Source organism: Heterocephalus glaber, unplaced genomic scaffold (genome assembly GCF_053883595.1).
Source record: "Heterocephalus glaber isolate CG9 unplaced genomic scaffold, H.glaber_assembly_v1.0 deba00000546, whole genome shotgun sequence".
Taxonomy (NCBI): domain Eukaryota; kingdom Metazoa; phylum Chordata; class Mammalia; order Rodentia; family Bathyergidae; genus Heterocephalus; species Heterocephalus glaber.
The window spans coordinates 39,694,386-39,721,323 of NW_028258147.1; the positions used below are offsets into that span (position 1 = coordinate 39,694,386).

General features: G+C 36.0%; 1 protein-coding gene and 1 pseudogene across 2 annotated transcripts in view; both read left to right on the top strand.

The window, feature by feature from the left end:
- LOC101713776 (uncharacterized) overlaps positions 1–26,938 on the top strand; it is a 37,653-nt gene that overhangs the window by 162 nt on the left and 10,553 nt on the right. The gene's annotated exons all lie outside the window — the stretch shown is intronic.
- LOC147829696 (protein FAM184A pseudogene) overlaps positions 1–26,938 on the top strand; it is a 31,596-nt pseudogene continuing 4,658 nt past the window's right edge. The window contains exon 1 of the transcript XR_015448668.1: positions 1–26,938. This exon is cut by the window's right edge and continues 4,658 nt beyond it. The product of XR_015448668.1 is annotated as a protein FAM184A pseudogene (transcript).

Sequence of the window (26,938 nt, forward strand, 5' to 3'; positions counted from 1 at the left end):
GTATGGGATCGCTGCCCTGAGATGGGACAGAATGGGATGTGATGTGGGTGAGGTCAACCCGGAAGTGGTTGGATCCAGCAATGGCGAACCAGAGCCTCCCTGCAGCTCCAGAGTCTGCGTTTTTCCTGGTCTATAGCCCAGTGTACCCTCTGTACCTCCTGCCTTGGCTGAGGCTGGCCCATTTTGGGTCCCCAGCACCACGCCTCCCCACAGCCACCCCGCCAGCCAAGAGTGCAGTCTCGGGCAGCCGCAGCTCACAGCCGCATCGCATCTCCAGCTGTGTGCGGACAGTAGGAGTTGTGGGGAGACCCTGATTCAGGTGACAGGTTAGAGCTGGAGGGGCTGTGGTGTGCTGCCTCTCTGGTCTCAGTCCTTCCTCCAACAGAATTGGTGGACCTCAGTTTTACATATGTCTATGGTACAGGGTCTTAACTCCTCAGGTCTATGCCCCGTCATGAGGAGAGTGAATTCCGAAATTTGCCAGTATGTCCCCATATTTCTGCACACATGATAATTGATGATAAGTGCCATGAGAATCTGATGACAGGTTTAACATCATTTTTGATGTGACTCAGTGTTGCAGTGCTTGCCATGCGTGCAGTAAACTCCCATGTTACATACACAGAAGTGCAAAAGAAAATTTTCGTCTTCATTGTTTAGATGAAACCTCTTCTAACAGATAGACCATTTAAGTGAGAACTTCCCATAGCGGTCGGAATGCTGAGAAAAATGGAGGTGATGTTAATGTGTTAACCGAGGCAGGAGAAAGTGTTCCTGCTAAGGACTACTTCCAGAAGGAACTGCCTGTAAAATGCACTATGTGAAACTCCTTGAACTCGGGCATCCATATGGAAGTGTGATTTGGTAGGAGTGGAAAGGGAGAGGGGTGTCATCTCATATAATTGCCATAGCCATTGGATTGTTGGTAGACAGTGTCTTCAAAATTGAAATCCTCGCTAAGGTGGACTTTCTATTGAAGGATCACTGCACGAGGTGTAAAGCCCTAAACATGAGGTCTTTTCCCATAAGAAGGCTTAGGGATAAAGATTTTCTCTGTTGGGAGGAGAAAGAAAGTGGGAGAGGAGGGGATGATGGTAAGGGTGACAAAAACACCCCACATTAGAGAAGGCATTCCCCTGAGGTCAAATGGTACTTTGTGTGACATACAGGAATTGTGCCCTGGTTCAGTCTGAGAGTAGGTCAAAGATCACGGGCCTTAAGGATGGAGAAAAACTTAGTAAAAGTTAGATAAATGTCTTCTGTTACTGCTAATCAGTTAACCTAATCATTTTTGAGGAAAAGTGAAATTAGAAATGTGGCCTGGTAGGGTTAAAAGTTGTGGGATATTATCATCTAAGTGTGAAGGTAAGGAATTTCTCCAGGATACAAAAAATTGCAGGGTGTGGTTAAAGTTTTTATTGCATAAAGATTAAACCCCGGACTTTTGCTCTGAATTACATCCCGTACCCTATTTAATATTTCATTTTAAAATTTGAGACCAGGTTTCAGTAAGTTGTCCAGGCTGCAGTGAACTTCTGATCTTGTTTTAGCCTCCGAGAATCCTGAGATTATAGGCATGTGATACCACAAATAGGTAAAATGCAGGTTCTTTAATCACCACTATTAATGAGGATTACAGTGCTTTATTAAATGAAAATTCAGTGAGGCCTGGTTGCACCCCACTTTCATCCTAGCACTTGGGACACTGAGACAGAGTTTTGCAGTACTGAAGCCAGCCTGGACAATGGAGCAAGACCCGTATCGACTGGGGCTGTATTTTCAGTGTAATGTAACTTGTGCAACATACACAAAGCCCTGAATTCAATCTGCAGTACCAAAGAATAAAACAATGGAAGTATTCAGTGGAAAATTGACTTCAGTTTTTGAATTTTATTGTTTGCACAGTAGTGGTGTGTGTTAAAATATTTACTGAAGATACTGGGCAGCAGCAGGGAGTCGCTGCTCTGTTAGTGACAGGACACCAAGTGAAAACGGATGAGCTGGTCCTTTGGAGAATATGAAACTTAGTAGTTTCCTGTGTTGAGCACTGTATTACTCAGGTTCTCCTGAGGAACTAAGCTGAGACGCAGTATGAGTAGTATTTGGATAATGGAGAATTACTCTGGGTTTTGTTTTGGGTTTTGGATTGGTTTAGTTTCATTTGCTTGCTTTGTTATTTATTTATTTATCTATATATTTTGTATTATAGAGAGGTGCACCACTCCATTCTTACTGTCTAGTTTGTTTTATCAGGACAAAGCAATAGGATAGGAATTGTCAATAAACAGAGGGCTGAGCAATTTAACTACAACACCCCAAGCATGTATAATGCTGAAGAGAAAACACTTCCCTTCTTAGTTTATGCTGATTCTGGGAACCATTCTTTCTGCTTTAATCTTGGAGAAAATATTTGACTTTATATTTTGCCCTATCTTGTTTTCCCATTGCCTCTTCCTTGCCCTTAATAGACTGAAGTCATGCCTGTCTAGCACTGTCATGTCCAAGTCTTGGGATCGTTCTTCCTTTGTAGTGGTTTACATTTCTCTGGGCAAAGAGGTGATTACAAGCCTTTACTGTGTGTTCCATATGTGGTGGATCCTACAGTGCCTGAAATTCTCTTGAGTACTCCTGAATTCTTCAAACTCTGTGAACATCTCTCTCATGTTGGTGTCTTGGAGAAGGCCACAAGGATGACCTATGGACAAGGAGCACAGCTGAAATAAAGCACAGAGCTTCAGTTGAAGGGAAGTCTTAGTCTGGCTTTACAACCCCAGTGTGTGTCATCATGGTACACCAAGCATGGGATCCTTTTCTAGTTTTTACTCTAGTGGCATCTGAAAGGCAGCCTAAAGAAGAGGACCAAAAGAGAGTGCTGGAGTATAGACTGGGAGTTATTTGGGTAGAATCATTCAGCCTTATTTTGGGATGCAAAGGTAGAGAGATGGCAGGTCTTGGGATCTTCTTTTGCCCTCTCAGGGTACCATGTCATTTAGGAGTTTATGTGTCCATTGAACCTGCTAAGTCAGAATTTCAGCTACTGGTGATTTCATACTTCTGAAAACATGGATTTAATGTAATACTTTATTTGCCTTTTCCAGTTATGAGAAAACATACTTTTTGAGTTCTGTCAATGATACAAGTGCCACAGGAAGCAGTTTTTCTTTTTTTTTCTCTTTTCTTTGTTTTTTTTAAAGAAGGAAAGATTTATTTGGCTCACAGTTTGTAAAGCTTTCAGTTCATAGTTGGCTGGCTCCAAGGCAGGGTGGCATGGCAGGGGAGTGACACGCAACAGAAACAGGAAACAGGTTTTTTTACTGCTCTAGAAACAGATTTGGAAAAATGGTATAGATGTTCAGGAGCATGCTTGCTAGTGCATAGAGTACATACCCATTTAAAATCTAACACACATTATCCATACTACCATCACCAGTAGGCAATAATTTCTATTTATTATAATCAGTATTTCTGCCTTGATGAATTTTGTGGATATGAATTGAGATTCATTTCTGTTTTTCTGTCTTTTTAAACAGCTTTCTTTTAGGCCTTTTTTTTCTTTCCCATGTAATCCCTTCTATAAATTTTCTGCTTATATTATATGTTGATATTTGTGATAAGGATACTGTTCAATTAAATCTTTTCTTCTGTGTATTTCTTTGTCACTTCTAGAAAATGAAAACGCCTTCTGCAATTTTTCATCTGGAAGTTAATTTCATCAATAATTTTCTTTGCTGAACGGAAATCCTGTTACTATTTTTGTTTCTTTTCAAAGTTATGCTAAAATTGTGGTTCTACATATCTAAAGTTTTCTCCACTCTTCAATTAGAAAGCTATTTTCTTATAATTTCTTCAATATTTCACATTTTAATATTTAATATTTTTGTCACATATCTCAATGAAATGCATCTTTGAATGTTTGTGATGCAAAAATCAGGTTTACTTGACACATAAAACGTACAACTTATCACCATAAGTGGATGATTAATTAGCTCATCCTCTTTATTTGTACTGCCAGCCTTAGCAGATCTCAGTTTAAAAGAAAGCAGAAGTATTTCCTGATATTTCTTATAAATTTACTTTGTCTACATGTTGTCTGATGTTCAGACTTAAATAATTGTAACTTTATAGTGTGTCCCAAAATATGGAAATGGATATTTCTCCTCTTCATACTTATTTGAGATTTGAAAAACGATGTCTCATCTTTTGTTTTTTAAAAGGGATTCTAGAATAATTTTGTGGCATTTATAGTTGATTCACTGGTATTATAAATAGAGTAGAATGAAGGATATACTGTGAAGTGTATATGTCATATCACGTCATCAAATCTAAATCTGTACCTTATTCTGTACATACACAGATCATGTTCCCCAAATGTTTTCGTTTGGTTTTTTGAGACAGGATCTCACTCTACAGTTCCCGTGGACCTCTTTAGCCCAGGCTGGCCTTGAACTTGTGGTGATTTCACTGCCTCAGCCTCCCGTGTGCCAAAATGCCTGGCTATCACATTTTATATAAGAGAAGTATTTTTGAATATGTTACTGATTTTTAAAGAAGATATTGATAATATTTTATAAAGATGGGTACATGAGTGCTTGGCAGGGTTTGACTATTTCTAGGTGCTTATAAAATCCTTTGCAGTGATATGTGAGGAAGATTTCCCTCTGTAACTCAAAATATTGGCATAGATTGAGAGAAGTTGAGTGGAACATCCATTATCTCTTCAAAGCTGACATTAGAAGTATCTGCAAAAAGTGATACAACTTCAAACTTCTAATTAAGTCAATTTTTAAAATAAAATGGTTACTTCCGTAAAAGTTCATCAAATTCACGTGTCATAGGTATGTTGTTGCACTTTTGATTCTAGTAATAGCAAAGCATTTTTTTCTGTTTTCTAGTAAATTGAAAAGTGGTTCTTATACAAATCTAAACAAAAGACCTTTTGGTGTCTCTTTAGTTACTGACTGTATAACGACCTTGGGAAAAAAATTTGAGAGCTATTTCTTTATAGTATGTGTTTTGATTGAGAGTCACTTAGCTTTATTGTACTGGCATAGTTTTAGTGAGTAATAAAACTATGAGAAACAGGGGCCGGGGATTTAGCTCAGTGGTTTCGCCGCCTGCTGTGCAAGTGCAAGGACCCGAGTTCGATCCCCGGTACCAAAAAAAACTATGAGAAACAGTACCACATTTTTAAGTTGAACTTTTCTGGCAGGGCAGGTGTTCTTGTCATTATTCTGAAATGTAATATCTTGTTAATTTTATTATTTGTGGATAGTGATTTCAACTCTTCCACTTCCATGCTTAATATCACTTATTCGTCTTTCTGGCCTTATATCACCACCTGTGAATTTTGGTTTCATATGACAGAACAGTGGAGACTCTGAATATCCTTGACTTATTTCTGATCCTGAAAAATTCGTGTAGAGTGTCTCCAGTCAGTGTTGCACGTGTTAGTTTTATGGTATGTATGCTGTATCTAGTTGTTGATCCTTTTTGATTTTTTTTAAGATTAGAGGCTCTTAAATAATTAATAGAAATTAAGATTTAGAAAATAGATTTATGTCGAGATTCAAATAATTGCCTGTTCTTTTTTTTTTTCCTATTATTCTTTGTTGATTTAGGTTTCTTATGCTTAACCATCCTTATCTATGATAAAATAAAAGAACTTCACTTATAAAGTGTGTGTGTGTGTGTGTGTGCACACGCATTATTACTCTGGATTGATGCAAGGACATCACACAGGCTAGGAAGCCCTGCTACCACTTAGCTAAGTGCCAAGATTAGAAACTATTTTCTAATAAATCTTTGTATTTTACTAGAAAATGTTTTATACTGGATTTGAAGATTACAAGCATAGGTATAATGGGCCTATAATTACTTTTTCTGTAAATATATTGCCTGGTTTTAGGTGAAGTTAGTTTAACTTGATGAAATTAGCTGCAAATATTTCTTTTCAGCTATTTGCTAGCCGTTTTTAAAAAATTACAGATGTGAGACCATACCCAACTGAGGGTATCATTTTTAGAATAATGGTTGCACTACTGTATATTTTGTATGCATAAGAAACATTTATCATTGAAAATTGGTATATATATATCTTCATTAATATTTTAAAGTTTCAGTGAAACAGTTGTAATCCCTTTGGGAGATGAATGTACAAAGGGAAGATTTTTGATGGCCATTTCAGTGCTTGCCATCTTGTTGGATTCTCCGGCATTGTTCTTCATATACCATGTTTGAAAATTTATATTTTTATAAAAGCATGTCTGCTACCCAAATTTCAATAATGACAATTTAATTATTCTTTTTATTTCTTTTATAATGTGCTTGATTGGCATTCCAGTTGCTGTGTGTAAAAGGATCAAAATCTGATATCTAGCATATGTCACTTCATGACTCTTAGAAATTGAAATATCCATGGCCTTTATAAATATTTCTCATTTTCATTGTGCTGTTTGCTGTTACCCCTGTCTTGTTCATCTTTTCCACTGTATTGATTCCTGCTTTACTAATTGTTGTATTTTACTCCTGAAGTGTTTTGCTAAATATATTTCTCAAAACCTGCATATTAATTGAAAGATATTTATTTTGAACTTTGAGAATATACTTAAATTATTACCTGATTCTAAATATTTCTAGGTCCATTTCTTTACTTTAGAAAAAAGAGATTACTTAAGGAATTTTGCATCAAAAACACATAGGTCTACAGGGAATATAGTTCAGTTATACAGCATAGGCTTAATATTATCTGTTGTCCTTGATTCCTTTTACCAGGTTGCACTGAGATAAGAAAGCACATGGGATTTGTAAAGCTATTAATTCTCCACAATTTTTAATTATTCTTTAGTACATTCAAGATAATATTTATACTTTGTAAATAGCAAATTTTCATATGTTCTGATAAAATTTTTATAAACCTTGTCTGTTTGGAAAAAAATAATTGTTTTAATATCTATATATGTGTAATACATAGTTTATGAATATTATTAAGTCAGTTAGAATGAATCGTCTATACTTTGTATTTCTGAAATCTGTCAAACTTGGAAACTATAGTAATCTACTTAAGTATTACTGATATAGGACTTCCAAATGATATAGGGTAAATAATATAACTCCCAACCTGTTAGCTATCAGATACACCAAGTTTGTGTTCCCCCAAATCGAAGAATGAATTCTAAGGAACACCAGAGGTTGAGTAGGAAATATTTATTGAGATAGATAGCTCCTGAGAGGAAGGAGGAGACCTGACTCGGTTGCCATGGACCTCATTTTACAGAGGAAAGTTTATAAAGCAAAATCAGGGGGTGGGTACAAAATCATGAGGTGTGTACAATATGGGACAAAACTATGATTAACCAATAAGATTACAAGTATAGTTTCTTAGGTAATATTGATCCAGTGGGGAAGCAAGTCACAAACCAAGTGTACATGGAAAGAATAAGGACCTTTTTTGAAAGAGATGAGTTAGGAGGTCCTGGTTACCCTCCTGAGTGACTGATGTCTGTCTAGACTTTGTTAGACCAGGTGATACCAAGTATATTGCTTATCCTTTGGGGAGGCATGTAGGTCTGGTCATTCCGTCTTTATCTTGAGGCCTGGCCTTCAATGGATGTGCCTCCAGCCACAGTTGAAATGTATTCTCATCTTCTGCACTGACTCCCTCAAGGGCCTACTCCTGTCTGACTGCCTATAATATTTCTACTTAGCATGTATAATATTTCTGATTTATATATTTCTACTTCTGTCTCAGTGAAGTTGTGCTATTTACTACTTAAATTACAAGGAATCTTTTCAATAATTTGTTATCTTTTCAATAATTTGTTAGGCTGGTTGCCTGACAATACAAAGTCCTACTAAATTGCCAATTTTAACGTTGAAATTGTGATCCCCTTCCTTTAGATTCTCAGGGATGTCTGTAGCACCATCCCTCACTCCATTCATTTCTTAGAGAATAGGAAATAAGGTGTCTGGAGTGAACACCAGTAATACAAATTGCAAGTAAATGTAAACTAATATATCCTTTAATAATTAAGAGAGAAATACTATCAAAAGAAATATTTTATATAACAACCCAGTTCAGATATATTTTACTTAGAACATGCACAGTATGAGAAGCTAAATTATCCATATCTAACTACAATGGCACCAAATGCATGCACTTTCTTGTAGTCAGTATAGGAATTAGTAGACATGGTGTGAAAACAATATAAATCCATTTCAGTGGTAGTTTTAGTTGCTAAGAAAAAAATAACTGACATGTAGTGAACACCCGAAATTCATGGGGGTTACATTCCGAGAGCTCTTGTGAATTATGAAAAACTGCAAATTTCAGATATAGTCAGAAAAATGCCTTTAAGTGCCTATTTTTATAGTTTAAACCCTAAATATGCTATTTCTCCCATAATGTAATTTAATTTACTAAAACAATGTATACAGTACTGTAATAATTTAATTCAATAAAAATACTGTATATACTACAGCCTGTTATGATGTGGGAATGCTGGCCGGTGCATCTTCTGGAGATGGGTTATAGGGCAGCAGCCAATCAGCAGCAAGGAGAACTGAATAATGCTCTTGGATTGGCTACTTATAAACCTTCCTCCAAACAAAAAAAACAATTGCAGGAGATATTTGCAGTTTCCACAAAACTGTGAGATTCCCCCCCCAAACAATTATTAGATTACAGGAAGGCATGGTGAAGAAACCCTTGTTACCTTTATTTCGCCCAGGAAAGAGGGGGTATGAAAGATTGGAAGGTACCATTAGCAAGCATATTCCCAGGGACCTTCTTCCTACAAAAACACCAATAAATTAATCTATAGAAGAGTCAGAATCTGCATCTTATATTTAACCTAAAAAAAACACTTTGCAACAAAGTAACCTCAAAAACAAAAAATCATGCACCAAAGCCTATAGAACATGGCATTTAATTGAGTTCTTTATATATTCAAGGTATTAGTCCATTACCTGAGAAATAGCTGGTAAAATTTTTCCCATTCTGTGGGTTGTCTCTTTACTCTGTTTTCTTTTCCTGTGCAAAAGCATTTTAATTTGATATATCCTACTTACTGTTTTTTTGTAATTTTCCTGTGCAGTTGGGGGGTTTGTTCATAAAGTCTTTGCCTGTACCTATATCTTCAAAAGTTTTACGTATTCTATCTTTCAGCACATAAAGTGTTTCTGTTTTGATATTTTGGTGTGTGGTTCATTTCAATTTTAATTTAGTGCATAGTGAGAGATAAGGGACTATGTTTAATCTTTGGCATGTGGAAAGCCAGTTTCCCCAGCACCATTTATTGAAGAGGCTATCTTTCTTCCAGTAAAGGTGTTTCACTCCTTTGTCAAAGACAACGTAGATGAGTGTGGTTAGAGATGTTATCATTTATTCTATTCCACTGATCTGTGGGTCTGTTTTGCCCCTCAAGTACCGTGTTGTTTTTAATCATGGTAGCTTTGTAGTATAACTTCAAATCAGGGATTGTGATGCCCCCCTGCCATACCTTTGTTGCCCAGAATTGCTTTTGCTATTCTAGGTCTCTTCTGTTTTGCTATGAATTTTAGGGTTTTTTTCTGTACTTCTATGAGGTATGCTATTTGTATTTTGATTAAGATTGCATTAAATCTGTAGTTTTGGAAGTATGGCCATTTTCACTATTTTGGTTCTGCCTATCCAAGAACAAAGGATATCTTGCCATTTTTCTGATATCCTCTTTGTTCTCATTTTTCAGAGTACTGTAGTTTTCAATATGAAGGTCTTTAACTTTCTTCATTAGATTGATTCATAAATATTTGATTTTTCTTGATGCTGTTTCTCAGTGAGTTTGTTATTTGTATAGAAGAATGCTATTGATTTTTGAGTATTGACTTTGTATTCTGCTATGCTACTGGGTTTGGTTATTAAATCTAGGAGTCTTTTGGTGTTTTGAGGGTTTTTTTTGTAGAGTATCATGTCATCAACCAATAATGATAGTTTAACTTCTTCCTTTCCTATCCCAATTCCTTTTATTTCTTTCTCTTGTCTAATTGCTCTAGCTAATGTCTCCAGACTTATGTTGAACAAGAAGAGTGTTGATGGTAGGCATCCTTGTCTTGATTCTGATTTTAGAGTGAAAGCTTAAAATTTTTGACCATTTAGTATGATGTTTGATGTTGGTTTGTTGTAGATGGCTTTTATCAGATTAAGATAAAGTCCTTCTATTCCGATTTTCTGTAGGTTTTTTTTTTTTTTAACATGAATAGATGTTGAATTTTGTCAAATGCCTTTTCTGGATCTATTGAGATAATCATGTGGGGTTTGTCCTTGATTCTGTTAATGTGGTGTATTACATTTATTGATTTCATATGTTGAACCATCTCTGCATCCCTGGGATGAATCCTACTTGGTTGTGATGTATAATCTTGATGATTTGCTTTATTCTGTTTGCTAGCATGTTATTGAGTATTTTTGCATCTATGTTCATTAGGGAGATTGGTCTGTATTTCTCTTTTTTGGTTGGATCCTTCTCTGCTTTTGGTATCAGTGTAATGCTTGCTTCAAGGAATGACTTTAGCAGTATTACTTTCCTTTTGATTTCATTAAAGAGTTTGAAGAATAGTGGCATTAGATACTCTGTAAAGTTTTTGTATAATTCAGCAGTGACTCCATCAGGACCCGGGCTTTTCTTTTTTGGTAGCTTTTTAAAATTCTTTTTTAAATTTAATTGGCTGATATTGGGTCATTTAGAATTTTTATATCTTCTGAATCAGCTTGGTAATTAATATATATTTAGGCATCTATCCATTTCTTCTGAATTTTTCAACTTCTTTGAGTACAGGTTTTCCAAGTAGGTACTGATGATCTTTTGAATTTCTACAGAATCTGTTGTGATTTCCCTTTTCATTCCTAATTGCTTAAATTGGAGTTTTTTCTTTTCTTGTTTTGCTAAAGCTGGCTAAGTGCCAATTTTATTTAATCTTTTAAAGAATCAACCTTTCAATTCATTGATTCTTTGTATTGTTTTCTTAGTCTCAATTGCATTAATTTCTGCTCTGATCTTTGCTTTGGGTTTAATTGTTCTTTTGCTGTAAGTTTGAGAGTCAACATTAGGTTATTTATTTGAGATCACTCTGTTTTTCTGATGTGGCAGTTCACCACTATAAACTTTCCTCATATGACTGCTTTAATTGCATCCCATAAATTCTGGTATGTTGTATTGAGATTATCATTCAGTTGTAGAAAATCTCTAATTTGTTCTTTAATTTCATCTGTGATCCACTGGTTGTTCAAAACAATATTATTTAATTTTCATGTGTTTATAGTTTTTGTGATTTCTTTTGCCATTTGTTTCCAATTTCCTTGCACTATTATCTGATAATATGCATGAGATAGTTTTAATTCCTTTGCATTTACTTAACCATATTTTATGAGCCAGTATGTGGTCTGTTGTGGAGAATGTCCCATGTGCACCTGAGAAGAATGTGTATTCTGTTGTTAGGTGGAACACTCTGTAGATACCCACTATGTCCATTTGTTCGAAAGTTTGGCTCGTGCCGGGGATTTAGCTCAGTTGCACTGCGCCTGCCTCGCAAGTGCAAGGTCCTGAGTTTGATCCCCCATACCAAAAAAAAAGTTTGGTTCAGCTCCAGTATTTCTTTGCTGATTTTTTTCTAGTTGATCTATTTGTGACAGTGGGGTTTTGAGGTCCCCAATTGTAATTATATTGGTGCTTGTCTGATTTCTCATATCCATTAGTGTTTGTTTTGTATACATTGTTACCTTGCTTCACAAACTTGATTCTTTCTGAGATTCTGGTCACAAATTAAGTTGGATAAGAACCAAATCATATTAAATGGCCAGATTCTATGTTAACCTAATGGAGAAATTTCATTCAGCTCTTGTTCAGTTCAATTTGCATCCAAAATCCCAGACAAAATTGAGTTTGTGGACTAAGGTACCACTGTAGTTGGGTACTCCAAGATTTGGTGCTTATGTATTTATGATTGTCTTTCTTTTGGATTGTTCTCTTAACAAGTATCTAGTGACCTTCTTTATCTCTTCTGATCAGTCTTGGCTTGAAATCCACTTTGTCTCAAGTAGAATAGCTAATCCTGCTTTTTTCTGGGTTTCTGTTTCATGGAGTAGTCTATGAATTTCTTTTTGGTTTAAGCATTTTTCTTGTATACGGCATATTGTTGGATCTTGTTTCTTGATACATTCTGGCAGTCTTTTTTTTCTTTGATTGGTGAATTGAGGCCATTCAGTTTGATGCTTATAACGGATAGGTATTGACTTATCCTTGTTATTGTATTATTTTTCTGCTGTTGGTTCCCTTTCTTTTCCTTCTATTTAATTACTTGCCTTGCCTGGTGAATTAATTCTATTGGGATTATTGAAATTATTCTCTTCGTTGTTTCTTTCTGGAATATCCTTCAGAATTTTTTGGAGTTCTGGTTGGTGCTCATGAATTTCTTCAGGTGTTCTTTACCACAGAGGTATCTTATTTCTCCAATTTTGAAAGACAGTTTTGCAGAGTACAACAATCTGGGTTGGAGGCTTTTTCAGGGCTTGAAATACTTCACTCCAAGCTCTCCTTGATTGAAGGGTTTGTTTTGAGAAGTCTGCTGTGATTCTGATGATGGGTTTTCCTTTATAGGTTGTTTCTTTCCTCTAACAGCTTTTATATATTTTGTTCTTGGGTTTAATTTTTAGAATCTTAACTGTTGTATCCTTGGTGTAGTTTTTTTTTTTAATCATGGCTAATTGGGGTGCCTTATGCCTCACTTGTCTATATGTCAAATACTTTACATGCTTGGGAAGTTTTCTATTACTTCTGTGAACAGGTTTTTTATGTCCTTTGTGTTATCTTCTGATTCTTCCATTGATTCCAATTAATCCTATTCTTTGCATCATCTAGCAGCTATTGGATGGATTTTTCATGGTCCCTTGCTATTTCTTTTTCTTTTATTTTTTGTACCAGGGATCGAACTCAGGACCTTGGGCTTGCAAGGCAAGTGCCGGAACCACTGAGCTAAATCCCCGGCCCTGTCCCTTGCTATTTCTAAGAAGTGTTTCATTTAATGATCACTAACCACAGCCCTGTCTTCTAGATTTGATATTCTATCTTCACATTGGTTGATATTGCTGCATATACTGTCAATAAAAGTTTTAATCTCTTGGATACCTGCTTGGACCTGTTTTATGGCATCCAGTTCTTTCCTTGTTGGGCAGTCATGGTTTCCTGAGGCTTCTGTATTATTTTTTAATCTCTATATTCTCAAGATTCACTAACCATTTCCTTCAGTATGGTCATAATGTCTTTATTTTTATTTTTTAATTTATTTTTGGTCATCATGTCTTTAGTTACCTGTGCAATTATTTATGTTTTGTTTTTGTCTGGGAGCTGATTTGTCTACTTTGGTACTTCCACTGCTATGATTTCATAAAATTCAGCCGAGAGGTTTTTGATTTCTTCCTCTTCAGTGCCCTCTCAGCTTGAGATGGGTGAATTGGGTGTTTTGGATTGGACCTTGCCTCCATGTTTTCTCCTTTCTTTTTTATTTATTTTTCACATTGAGTCTTGTAAGTTGCTTTTTATTACTAGTATCATGATTTGTTTAAATAATGACTACTTTTCAGAGCTTTCTTCTAGGGGTAACTGGCTTTTGGCCTTTGAGTCTGTTCCACTTCTGTTTATCAGGTATGAAAGATTGTGGCCAGTTTGGCCTAGCACCCAGTTTTTTGGTACTGGGCTGTAGTATTATTTATGGCCCCCAGACATACAAGGTATTGACATACAAGGAGGATCAGTTGATCACAACACAACAGCTGTGTCATGTTGACTTAGTACCATCAGTAATAACTATAGTGTCAAACACAAACGGGAAAATGACAAACTGTAGTAACTAGTACTTTGTCACCTTTAAACCTAGGTACAAGATTTATATTTACATACCAAGATCTAAGCCAAATCAGAAAATTATATACATTAAATTTCTACTCCATAGAGCAATTTTACCCCTTTTCACCATAAAGCAGTATTGAGCCATGGTAAGATATAGTTAACTACCTATAGATACATAAGGGTAAATGGTACAGGTGTGGTAGTATGAAGAAAAAAGAGAAAAGAACTAGATTATGAAAAGGCAATGGTAGATAGGAGGAATGAGCTAAGATTGATGTTGAAGGTCCACTGTTGGTGGAAGTGTAAATTGGTACAACCAGTACAGGAATTTCTCAAAAAACTAAAACTACAGGTTCTGTTCAACCCAGTTTTTCCCTTTCTAGGTATCTTCTCAAAAGAGTTGAAAGCATCATACTACAGTGATATATGCACACTTCTGTTTATAGCAGTGCAGTTTCTAATACCTAAATCTTGGAAATAGTCCATATGCCCATCAAAGGATCAATGGATAAAGAAAATGTGGTTTTTGTAGTAGTACAATGTAGTACTACTCTGCCATAAAGAACTATAAACTTGAGACATTTTTAGGTAAAAACTTGAGAACATAATTTTTAGTGAAAAAAATTGGACACATGGTTAAATACCACATTGTTTCTCTTGTGTGAGAAACCCAATGAATAAATAAGCAAAATGGAGGATAGATGTTGGGAAGTAGGAAGAAAATATTCACGTGGGAAGAGGAACAAGGGAGGGGGGTCAGGAAGGGGAACAAGGGAGGGGGGTCAGGAAGGGGATGAATAGAGCAGAGATAAAAAAAGAATGGAAGGAAAACAATGGAAACAGTATTATGTAAATGGGGAAAAGAAGTGCTATAGGGAGTGGAGGTGAATGAAGAAAAAAATAAGATATATTATGTATAGGTATAATTTCCCTATGATAAGTGTGATCATTATGTATGGCAAAAATGTACCAATAAAAATTTTTTAAATTAACGAAATTAAATTGATAATAATCATTTATATTTAACATTTACAAAACATGGCATCTAGAGTCTATTTTATTCCATAACATGCTTGGATGCATGTAAATACAGTAGACCCCAAAATTCAGGGAGGGTTACATTCCTAGAGCACCTACAAATTGTGAAAAACTGTATTTCGGAAATAGTCAGAAAAATACCTATAAATAGCTATTTTTATAGTTTAAACTGTAAATATGCTATGTTTCCCACAGTTATGTAATTTAATAAAATACTAGATACAGTACTGTAATAATTTTGTTTAATAGTAGTTCAACTTCCTCCTTGAGTGTCTTAAACTTCTTCTGGCACTTAGGTTCATTGCCAGAAGCCTTAGAAGGTGCAGGCCATTTTTGTGGCATCTTAGGGATCTTCAGGCTTGAAGAAGAACAAAACTGAGAACATTCAAGTTAGCTACACATGGTACAGCTACCTGTTATGATGTGGTATGCTGGTGCATCTTCAGAGATGGGTTACAGGGCAGCAGCCATTCTGCAGCAAGGACAACAGGATAGTGCTGTCAGATTGGCTGTATGCAAACCTCCTGCCAAAAAAACAATTGCAAAGGATATTTGTTATTTCCACGAAATTGTAGGGGTTTCTCTGAACTATTATTAGTTAGGTTCTAAGGAAAAATTTGCTAACAACTGAGGCCACAAACTCTGAACTGTGACTTTGTGGGGGTATACTGTAGTGTGGTTTATTATACAGCAGAATATCATTTAGTCTCAAAAAAGGACATCTTGCCATTCATGACAATATATATTAACATGGAAATCATTAAGTGAAATACTCCAATAACAATAAGATCAGTTTATACTTAGCACCTACAACAATCAACTAAACAGCAGCAGAGAGTTTAGTGATGGTTGACATGTGTGAGGGTTTGAAAACTCAGGATAATGGACAGGTACAGTATTTTTCTTATACATTATAGACAGTTTATGGAGCTCTAGTGACTATGGTGAGTGTTATAGTACTACACATAGGGTTACATTCACTAACAGAGTAGTTTCTAGTGTTTTTACCATATGCTCAAAAATAACTGTATTAGGATTATAGATATACTAACTACACAGGAGTTATTTCTCAATATAAACCTATATTGATGCATTCAATTGTACAATTCCAATATATGCAGTTTTCCTTGATCATTTTCCCTCAGTGATATGAATTAAAAATTGTCTGTGTAGCAAAGTTAAAATGACGATGGCTACAAATGTCTGAACAGTCAAATGTTTATTGCATTTTTAGAATATATAGTTTTACATTACTTTAATTTCTGAAAAATAATTGAAATTTTTTAACTAAATATATACTTGATTCATTGAAAATATGAAAGAATTGCTTTGGGGATATGATTTGGGAAATAATTGACATCATCAGTCATCACAAGATCCAACCTATGTCCATAAGCTATAATTTTTTCAGAAAATCTTCTACATTTTGGGGTATTTAAATATATTTTACCTTTATAAATATGGCATGCTGTTTGTTATTTATTAAAGATTTGGGGTTTTGAATACGTTATGTAGAGATGCCCATGGGGCTCTTGGACCTTGACTGTGGGTCCCTACACACTTTAGTTTTGAATTCCATATAAAGATTTATTTTTGTCATTGACTTCGTCTAAATGTATTGACACCGACTGCGTGAACCAAGCAGTCCATTTCGTGAACTTCCACTGGTTACCTATGCCGGTAATTATATGATTTCATGAGGGAAAAAAATTGGGAAACACCTCCACATTGGTAGGAGCATCATCTAGATTAAAATAGCAAATGGAAATACTGTTTTTCACTGTGTGGCTGCTACCCTTGCTGCTGGTATACCATGCACAAACAAAATGTTTATAACCACTGTTTTTGTATATTGTAGCTTCCCCAAATATAATATCAAAATGTTGTTTGTTTATAAGAAAATTATTTTTCACAATTGTGAATGCTGATAAATCCAAGATTAAGGCACTTACTTACAGCTTAAATATCTTGTAAAACCTGTTATAGAGGGTGTAGAAAAGGACAATTCTGGCCTGTTATATATGCCTGCATCTAATTATTAACCTAATAAATCCTAACCCAAAGATGTTTAGGATTTATTGTAAAAACGAATACCTGGGTTAATGGAGGTGGGTAAAGTTAAGAGATGGTTTTAAAAATGTAAACAAAGGGCATGTGGGAAGATGGCAGTCTCTGCCCCAGCCCTGTGGGCTGGGTTCGCACTGCTAGGCTGCCACCATGTGGAGCTGAGAGCCGACCTGCACCTGAGGATGAGCAAGATCTCACAGCCCACCAAGGTAATCCATGCTTCAAACACTGGAAGTGATGAGCATGAATCTGCAATTCTAGCCTTTGAAGATACTCATGAAAGAAAAATCCAACAAATTCTCGTAGACTACAGTATAAAAGCAAAATCACAGAGGAGATAGAACTCAAGAGGAAGGTTCACATTTTAGATGCATCCTTAGAAGATCACATAAAAATGAAGCAGCAGGCTTTGGCAGAATTTGAAGCCCATATGCAGAGCTAAGGACATGCAATTGTGCAGAAGCACAGCACGTCTAGCGCATAATAACTGCATCCAGAGGGGTCCAAGAGATGAGAAGGAACTTTGAAGAAAAGTTGCAGTGAAAAGACAGATGGTTGGCATTGGAAGATTTGTGAACTGCGTGTCAGGAGATGCAAGAGATGTTGAAGTCACATCAGGATCAGTGCCTGGTGAGCACAGGGCAGGAGAGGGCAGTGAAATTGCACAGGAGGAGGTGGAGGTCTTAAAACGAAGCACAGAGCTCAGACTTGAAAAAGCTCATCTAGGAGTATGAAGGCAATAAAGCGAGGTAGGCTAGCAAAGTAAAGGAAGCAGATCTTTGAAAAGAATTTCAGGGACAGGAAGCAAATTTATGAAAAAGCATAGGACCATTAAAGACAGAGTTACAGGTGGTCCAGGATGAAGCCAGCAGTCTTCTTGACACTTGCTTCAGATGGCTCTTGCCACAGCAGAGAGCAACACTCAAGTTCTTGAGAAACAGCTCAATGACACAGAGAAGGGGGAAATGGCCTTATTAAGCACAAAGAAGTGGAAGGTGAATTGGCAGCTGCCAGAGAACATTCAGTGCAGCAAGCATCAGATCTTGTCCTCAAAGGTAGTCATTTTGGAATGCTTCAAGCATCTCAAATGACCCAGGAGGTTACAAATAAACATTTAGAATCAGAAAAATCAAGGGCCAGTGACATTATCTCAGCTTGAACAGGAAAGAGCTTTCTTGCAAGGCAGAACTCAGTCTGGATGAAGAGCAGAAGCAGCAGATTCTGGAACTGGATAAGAAAGCAAATGAAGGCCTCTCCTCTTACATCCACCTCGATGACCTGCCTGCGCAGCGCCATGGAAGTACATCATCTGCCAGTGACCCTGACCCTACTTCATTTTTACGGAAACTTGGAGCCAACTCCACAACTTGAGGCTCCTAGGGCAGTGAAGCACAGCCGGTCCCAGCACTCGGAAGGAAACTACCTACCTCCATCCCAAGCTCCTAGGGCAGTGAAGCTCAGCTGGTCCCAGCACGTGGCAGGAAGCTCCCCGCCTCCATCCCAGGCTCCTAGGGCAGAGAAGCTCAGCTGGTCCCAGCACCTGGAAGGAAGCTCCCTGCCTCCATCCCAGGCTCCTAGGGCACTAATGCTCAGCTGGTCCCAGCAGCCGGAAGGAAGCTCCCCCGCTGCCATCTCAAGCTCCTAGGGCAGAAAAGGTGAGCCATGTGGGTGCCAGAAGCACCCCCTCCCCCGTGGAAATGAGAAGACACATAAACAAGCCTCAAAAACAGACTTCCAGATCATCTACAGCAACCCCAAAGGGAAACAAGATAGAACCACTCTGATAACCACCTGGACTCTCTGAACTGGCAACAAAAGAGGAACTGGGAAAAATGAAATCAGAAATAAGTACTCAGATAATAGCAAAGATTTTGCTCATGGTGCAAGACATGATTAATAAATCTAGAGAGGACACAGATAAAACAATAGAGGATCTGAGGAACATGATGGAATCCCAACATAGGAAACAAATGGAATCCATAAAACAGATACAAACAGATTTCCAAGAGATTAAAAACTCCTTCGAAAGTCTGCACAGCAGCATGAACCAATGTGAGGATAGAATTTCAGATATAGAAGATAAGACTGCAATTAGTGACCAGGAAAAGAAAAATTGCTTTAAAATTGTAAGGGAACACGAGAAATCAATCCAGCAGCTGCTAGACAATGCAAAGAAGAATAATATAAGACTGATTGGAGTCAATGAAGAAAGAGGAGAGAGTGCAAATGACATAAAAAAACTTCACAGAAGTGATGGCAGAAAACTTCCCAAGGAGGGGAAAAGAACTTGACATACAGATAAGTGAGGCATATAGGACTCCAGCTAGCCTTAACCAAAAAAAACTACACATAGGCATATAATAGTTAGGATTCCAGAAATCCAACAGAAGAACAAAATTCTACAAGCAGTGAGAGAAAAGAAACAAATCACATACAAAGGAAAGCCCATCAGAATCACAGCAGACTTCTCAATGCAAACCCTCAAGGCAAGAAGAGCTTGGAGTGATGTATTTCAAGCCCTAAAGGAAAACAGCCTCCAACCCAGATTGATGTACCCTGCAAAACTATCTTTCCAAATTGATGGGAGAAATAAGATGCTTTCATGATAAAGAGCACCTCAGGAACTTCATGAATACCAAACCAGCACTCCAAAAAATTTTAGACAATACCCTAGGAAAAGACAATGAGGATCACAACCCCAGGAAACCCAGCAGAATGAATCCATTGGGTGTGACAAATTAAACGCAAAAGGGGAGACTCCAACAAAAAGAAAAAGTCATGACAAGGCTTTTAAAACTTTGGACTTCATCTCCCTAATGAGTGTATAATTCAATCTTATTATTGTACTGATTAGTATTTTTCTGCTTCTAGAATTGCACACCATTCCTTGTGCTATACTGGCTATTTATCATCATCTTATGTCTACATTTTAATTAGGTTGTCTATTAATGAGCTCTAAGAATTCTTTATATATTCTGGTCATAGGTTATATGCATGGTAAATATGGTCTGTTTAAGGACTACTTTTCATTTTAATGATGTCATTTAAAGTTCTAAATTTTGATGGAATCTCATTTATCAATTTTTTTCTTTTATACATCATGTTTTTTGTATCCTAGGTAGTTCTTGTCTACCCTGAATTCATAAATATTTTCCCTTATAATTTCTTCTTAAAGTTTTATACTTTTAGGCTTTCTTATTTAGGTTCATAGATCCCTTCAAGTTATTTTCATGTATGGAAAAAAAGGGTTGAGGTTAATGTTTTATATATGGATACCAGGTGTTCTAGTGCCCTTTGCTGAAGACACTGTCTCTTCCTCGGCTCTTGAATCAAGTTTATATTCTATAAAATGCTAATGTTAAATAATCTTTCAAAGCTCAGTGGACAATATATGTGTAGTTCTATTTCTAGATTCTCTGTTTTATTCCAATGATCTATATGTCTTTCCTTACACCAACACTGCCTTGATTATTGTAGCTTTAGAAGAAGTCTTAAAATTAGGTACTAAACGTCTTCCAACACTGTTTTTGTTTTTGTTTTTAACTTTTCTAGGTCCTTTTGTACTCCTACATAATTTTTAAACTTCAATATCCAATTCTTATTTATAGCAAGTATACACAGACCTGAATTTTTATATATACCTTGTGTTTTCTAATCCTGCTAAATTCAAGTACAAGTTCTAGGGGCTCCTAGAGATTTCTTAGTATTTTCTCTGTAGATGATCATTTCATCTACATATAAGATTTTGCTTCTACCTTGCCAATCCTATCCTAGTTGTGTCTTTTTATTGCCAGACTATTTTGGTGGGGACTAGGTTTCAAAGTTTAATGGACAGATAAAGAGTAAGCATATCTGCCCTTGTTCCCCACCTTAAGGAGAAAGCATTGTATCTTCTCCATTCATACAAAGTGTTCTTGCTGGAAGTATGGAGTACATGTCTTTGATCTGTTGAGAAGGTTCTGTTCTACTTCTAGTCTCCTGATAGCTTTTACCATGAACAGCTGTGGAATTTAGTCCAGTACTTTTTCTCCAACTAGTGACAGGATCATATGGTTTTTTCCTTTCCTCTGTTAAAATGATGACTTTTGGGGGTGGATCTTCCAGTGCTGAACCAACACTGCCATCCCTATAACAAAACCACTTTCTACATACTGCCAGATCTGACTTCCAGTAGTTTGTTTTGTTAAACAAATTTCTATCTATCCTCATATTTTTTTCTTCTACTATCTTTATCCAGTTTTAGGATTAGCACAGTGTTGATTTGCTAAAATGAGGGGAGAAGTGTTCCTTCTTTTTTCTGCTTTAAATGTTTGATATAATTTATCAGTTAAAATGTTTATGAGCCTGCTGTTGTCATATAGGTAGGTTTTCAAGCTAGGAATATACTTTCTTTAATAGGTGCTATTCAAATTTTATATTTCCTCCAGCATTAGTTTCATTAATTTGTCTTCTAAGTTCTTAGAAGTTGTCAAATTTATTTCAAAACAGATTTTTGTAATATGCTTTCTATATCCTTTTAAATTCTGTAAAATCTGTGGTAATGTCTCCTAGATCTTAATATTGTAATTTAAAAAATGTATAACTGATATTGTGCAACAGGAAGAAAAGGTCTAAAAGAACAGCGGAATTGGGAGGGGTAGGGGAAGGGAAAAAAGGGAAAGGAAAAAATATGAGAAGAGGAAAAAAATGGAAACAAGGTCCTTGCAAATAGGGAAGGGTGGAGGGGGTGAAGGGAGGACAAGGGAAGGGTAAAAAAAATAAGAACCAAGAGACTCATGTAATGGTACAAGATCCCAATGATGAATGTAACTGTATCGTATACCTAAAATGTACCAATAAAGTTAATGGGGGAAAGAAGAACAAAAAACAAAAAAAAGAAAAAAAGGATTACCATGATCATATGATGATGTAGAAGGTTGTTTTCTAACAAAAACTAACAGTTCTTTATATGTATTCCACAAAACAGACATTCAAATGAGATGGGGCAAAAGTATAAAACTAAAGGGAAAATCACCAATCAACAAATGATTCCGAAGATTTCAAAACACCTCCATGAGTAACTGATCATGTAATTGTATATATAATTAAAATGAACAACATCACCCCTCAAATGGACCAATTGGATATTGTGCAATACTTCATCTAATAATTGCGGAGTACACAGTCTGCTCAAAAATCACAAATATTCACCAACATAGATCATGTTCAGAGCAACAACAAATGCCTTAACATATCCAAACTAGGGAAGTCATATAAAGTAAGCTCTGAAACCATTTGGAATGAAACTAGAAACTAATAGTACAAACATACTTAGAAAACGACTGAGAATTAGAGATTAAATCATAAATTTTAAATGACACATGTATCAAGTGAAGTGCTGAATATAATATTAAATATTTCATAGATAACTGGAAATAGGAAGAGCAATCTTTGGCAAATGGGAAAGGGACCAAGAGATAAAGACAGGGCAGAGGAAGGGGAGGGAAAGTGGATAAAAAAAAATTAAAATGTGTAATGTACATGTACCTACTCCCCTCAAGGAATGTAAACATTATCTATTGCAAGCATGACCTCATAACAATATAAATTGAAAAAATAAAAGAATTATAATAAGAAAATAAAGGCATATCTTGCTATCAATTCAGGGGATACTTCTAGAGAAATTAAAAGTTGAATGAATGCATTAGGGAAGAACAAATAACTCAGTATTTAAATATTTCACTTCAGAAAACCAGATATATAACAAGAAGATAATAATGCAAATCACAGGGGCTGGGGATTTAGCTCAGTGGCACCATGCCGACCTTGCAAGCACAAAGTCCTGAGTTTGATCCCCAGTACAAAAATATGTATATATATATGCAAATCACTCAACACCAAATTCTGCTGCTCAATATTCACTTTGGTTTATAAAGTCCTTGAGACTAAGCTGAAACACATAAAATTATCTTTACTTAAATATAGCATTATGTTACATGTTGGAAAAATTTTAAAAACCAACAAATAACTACTAGAATTAATAACATAATGTAGCATGGAATACATTACTAGCATAAAAAAATCCAAAAATCTGCCATTTAATTGTGTATCAAATATAAAGGACTAGATTAGAGATTGTAAATATATTATGTAGCACAGAGTGATGCAGAGAAAAACAAATTCACATATAGAAAGGAACTCTAGATGTAATCAACTCTAGATGCTAAAACCTAGATGTAATCAACAAACACAAGATAAAATAAAAAATAAATGGTAGTCAACCTTAGATAAATATAAATAAAAATAAATTTGATCATTCTAAGTGTTTGTAAATCACACAGTAACACAAATGTAAAATGTCAGTTAAAAATAATATATTAAAATTTCCTACATATTTTGAATTTTCATATCATAATCAACAACAGAAGATCAAATTATGTAAAATTCCCAATTAAAATAAACAGGGAGAAGAAATTAGAATGATCTGCATATGAGTGGACTGTCCTATACTTTCAAAGATTCTAATTTGTTTTCACTTGCAGAAAGAAAGCAACAATGATATTTTAGCTACATCAAAAATATTTAACAACAAAAAATAATCTAAGTCCAGAGACAATGGAATAAGTGAGTGAAGTATCTGAAATATGACATTCCCTAAAGTCCTATGGGCAGTAGACCGAGGCAAAGAAACCACAAACATTTCACCCTAATAATAATGATACATTAACCTCATTTATTAACTCATTCCAAATTGCTATGTCTCTAATCCAAGTAACACTCTGCTAGTGATGAGATGGTAAAGCTATAAAAAGGGTCTAAAAAAGCTTATCTTGTGTCCAACCTTGGAGTTAGATGTTTTCAGGGAAATGGACTGCGGCTATCAAGAGTTGATTTGTTAATCAGCTGTGGATTTTTATACACATTTAAATTAAATGTAAGACAAATAATTTACTTCTAAATTATTCTTTGATTCTTCAGATGTAATAATTCTATCTGTTCAGTTTCCAAGAAAATCACAATCTTATAGTCAAATCATGGGAGAAAAAAATCGTTGAAGTAACTTTCATTTTACACAAATATCTTGCTGCAAAAGAAAAGCAAGTCAGGAAAGAAGCTTATTTCACCAATTTACAAGGGAACTCATATTTCAAAGATTAGACACTTCAGGGGCTGGGGATTTAGCTCAGTGGTTTCACCAGCTGCCTCGCAAGAGCAAGGTCCTGAGTTCAATCCCCAGTACCAAAAAAGAAAAAGAAAGAAAAAGAAAAAAGATTAGACACTTCTGAGGTTATATGCCTGTGGCACAGGTGGCTCACTCCAAAGCGGTGATCAAGGGAAACATGAGAACCTAGGAAATTTAAAACTGGAACCTCTCCATGGCCTACTGAGTTATCCTCCCAGGAAAAATTCTTCTCTTGACCACAGGGTGTATTTTGGACAAAGACCAACAGTTACCTACAGTCACTTGAAAAGGTGGAACTTCTCTTCTGAATCCAAATGTGTGTTTCCTGAACATCATACAGTGCTCTGTCAGCAAAGAGTGGGTCCAAAATGTAATACTCATATCACCCAGATTTACCACAATTCTGACAAATTCAGAGCCCAGTCTTACTACAATTCCCCAAGTACAGATTCTAGTCCAAAGCAAGTGATGTTGTGTTTCATCATGAATCATCAGCCTGAAGTAATTAAAGGGTGGCACACTGAGCCAGTCCAGTAACAAAATGAAGATATTGCCTCAAAGTTCTTATGCTAATAAGATAAGACATTTCTATCCTTTAGGACGTTATACTAGTTTTAGGTTCTCTGTTCCAGAATATGAGGAATATGAGATCATTATTTTTTTTAAAAATTAGCTTACACACAGAACTAATCTCAAATTTACAGATACATATCTAGAGCAGGAAGAACCCAGGGATATTTTCCAGACTGTTCTTCACAAATCTCAATGGACAAAAATTACAACTGTCTGGAGTTGAAAACAATTCATGATGCTTAATTTAACTAAACACTGTGATCTTGGTAAATAGAAGGGATTAGAAAATCCCCACACTAGCTGAGCTTGGTGATCCATATCTGTAATCATGTCACTCTGGGAGTCTGAGGCAAGAAAGTCACAGATTCAACCCCTACCCCTGAGATTGAGTCCTCAAATTAAATAATAATAATAATAATAATAATAATAATAATAATAATGGGGTTGAATGTAGATCAGAGTGTATGTTCTGTGTGCAATCCCGAGTACTCTTCCTATGACAATTAGATAATACTAACCAAAAATTTTTTAACTCACAACAAACACAAATTTTAATATTCAATTTTGCCTCAAAACCAATGAACTGGCCACTAGTAACAGAAGACATATAAGTCTAACATTTTCTAAATTTCTCTCTTTAGACCTGTGATTGTGTACCCACATTTAAGCCAAGCTAGCATACAACCCTGCTTTTAATATCACACTAAAAACATTCTGACCTCAAGAAAAAAACCTGTTTCAGGAGCTGGCCTTACCACTTTCCATCATTCCCTCCTTTTCTACACTGTATCTACTCCTTTTTGCTCCTTCTAATGCAGCCAACCTTTTTAAGCCTAACTATTGGTGATTGCAGACCTGCATTTACGACTTTACTTCTACTGCAGGACTCTTTTAATATAAAGTCTTACTTCATTCTGCTTTCATTTCTTTAAAAATAGTATATCCAAACTGTTAAGTTTGATTCCAGTTTACACCAAGCTGCTCTGGTTCTGAGAATAATGGCCTCTGAATGCCTGAGCCCTGGGAATAACCACAAACTGACTCCCAGGTCCTGTTTCCACCCCCACTCACTCTGCTGGAACCCAATGTATCCAGATTAGGCTCTTTCAAAACAGCAAGCCAACTCCTCAGCCTTAACTACTCTGCTGTTTTTATTTACCCACTGTCATGTATGTTCCTCCTCACCTTACCTCATCAAAAGCCATCCCCACTAATTACCTATAAAAACCCAGTTCAAACAACTCCTGGTGGACTCTCCTTTGGGAGCTACCTCTAGGAGTCTTGCTCTGAACCCTAAATTCTGGTTGGATGTGTTCTTTTACTGGGTCTTCACCATCTTGACCAAACACCAACCATACATGGACAATAGCAATTATCCAAGAAATTGCAAGAATCTCTGTTAGTACCCAAATCACATATACATGTGAATGCCCTACTTCAAAGAAATTCTCAGTGTGGGTTAAAAAAGCAGTGCCTTCTGAAGTTTGTCTTCTGCAGGACTACATTCATCTTCCTTTGAGAAATTTGTAACATCCCTCTGACTTTCTCAACATTCATAACTATATTGGCCCTATTTAATTAAATGTGTTATTTATATATCTATTAATTTATTGCATTGTCATGGATAAACTGTAGGAGCTTAAGCATACATGGCAAGTGTTGTACCATTGAAACTCATATCCAGCAATATGAAACCTTTCTTCAGATTATCATGTGATTCCTAAACACCCTACAGTGCCTTTGGCATTGTGGTGTAGATTTTCAAAATTTAAGAATTCACTGTCATCACTATGAGACCTAGGGTTAAGGAGACATGTTGTGTGATGCTGTATCCTAGACATTTACCAAATTTAGTTATCATTTAGCCACTTTCACATCCCACAGACAAAATATCTAATACATATGACTTATAACAGGAAAAGATTAGCTTGGCTTAAAGCTTCAGTTCATGATCAGTTGGCACCAAGGAAGTCACAGAATGGCAAAGAAAAGCTGCTCAACTCATCCAGGAAGGAAGCCGAGAAATTCAGGAAAAGACAGAAATGGGAATATAACTTTCCAAGCCACACCACCAGTGACCTACTTCTAGCCATGCCCTATGTCCAAAGAGCACATTCATCTACTGAAATCATAAAGGGTTGTATACACTGATGAGAACAGTTTGCACATAATCCAATCAACTTCCAAACCCATGGAGCATTTGAGGTTTTTTTTTTTTGTA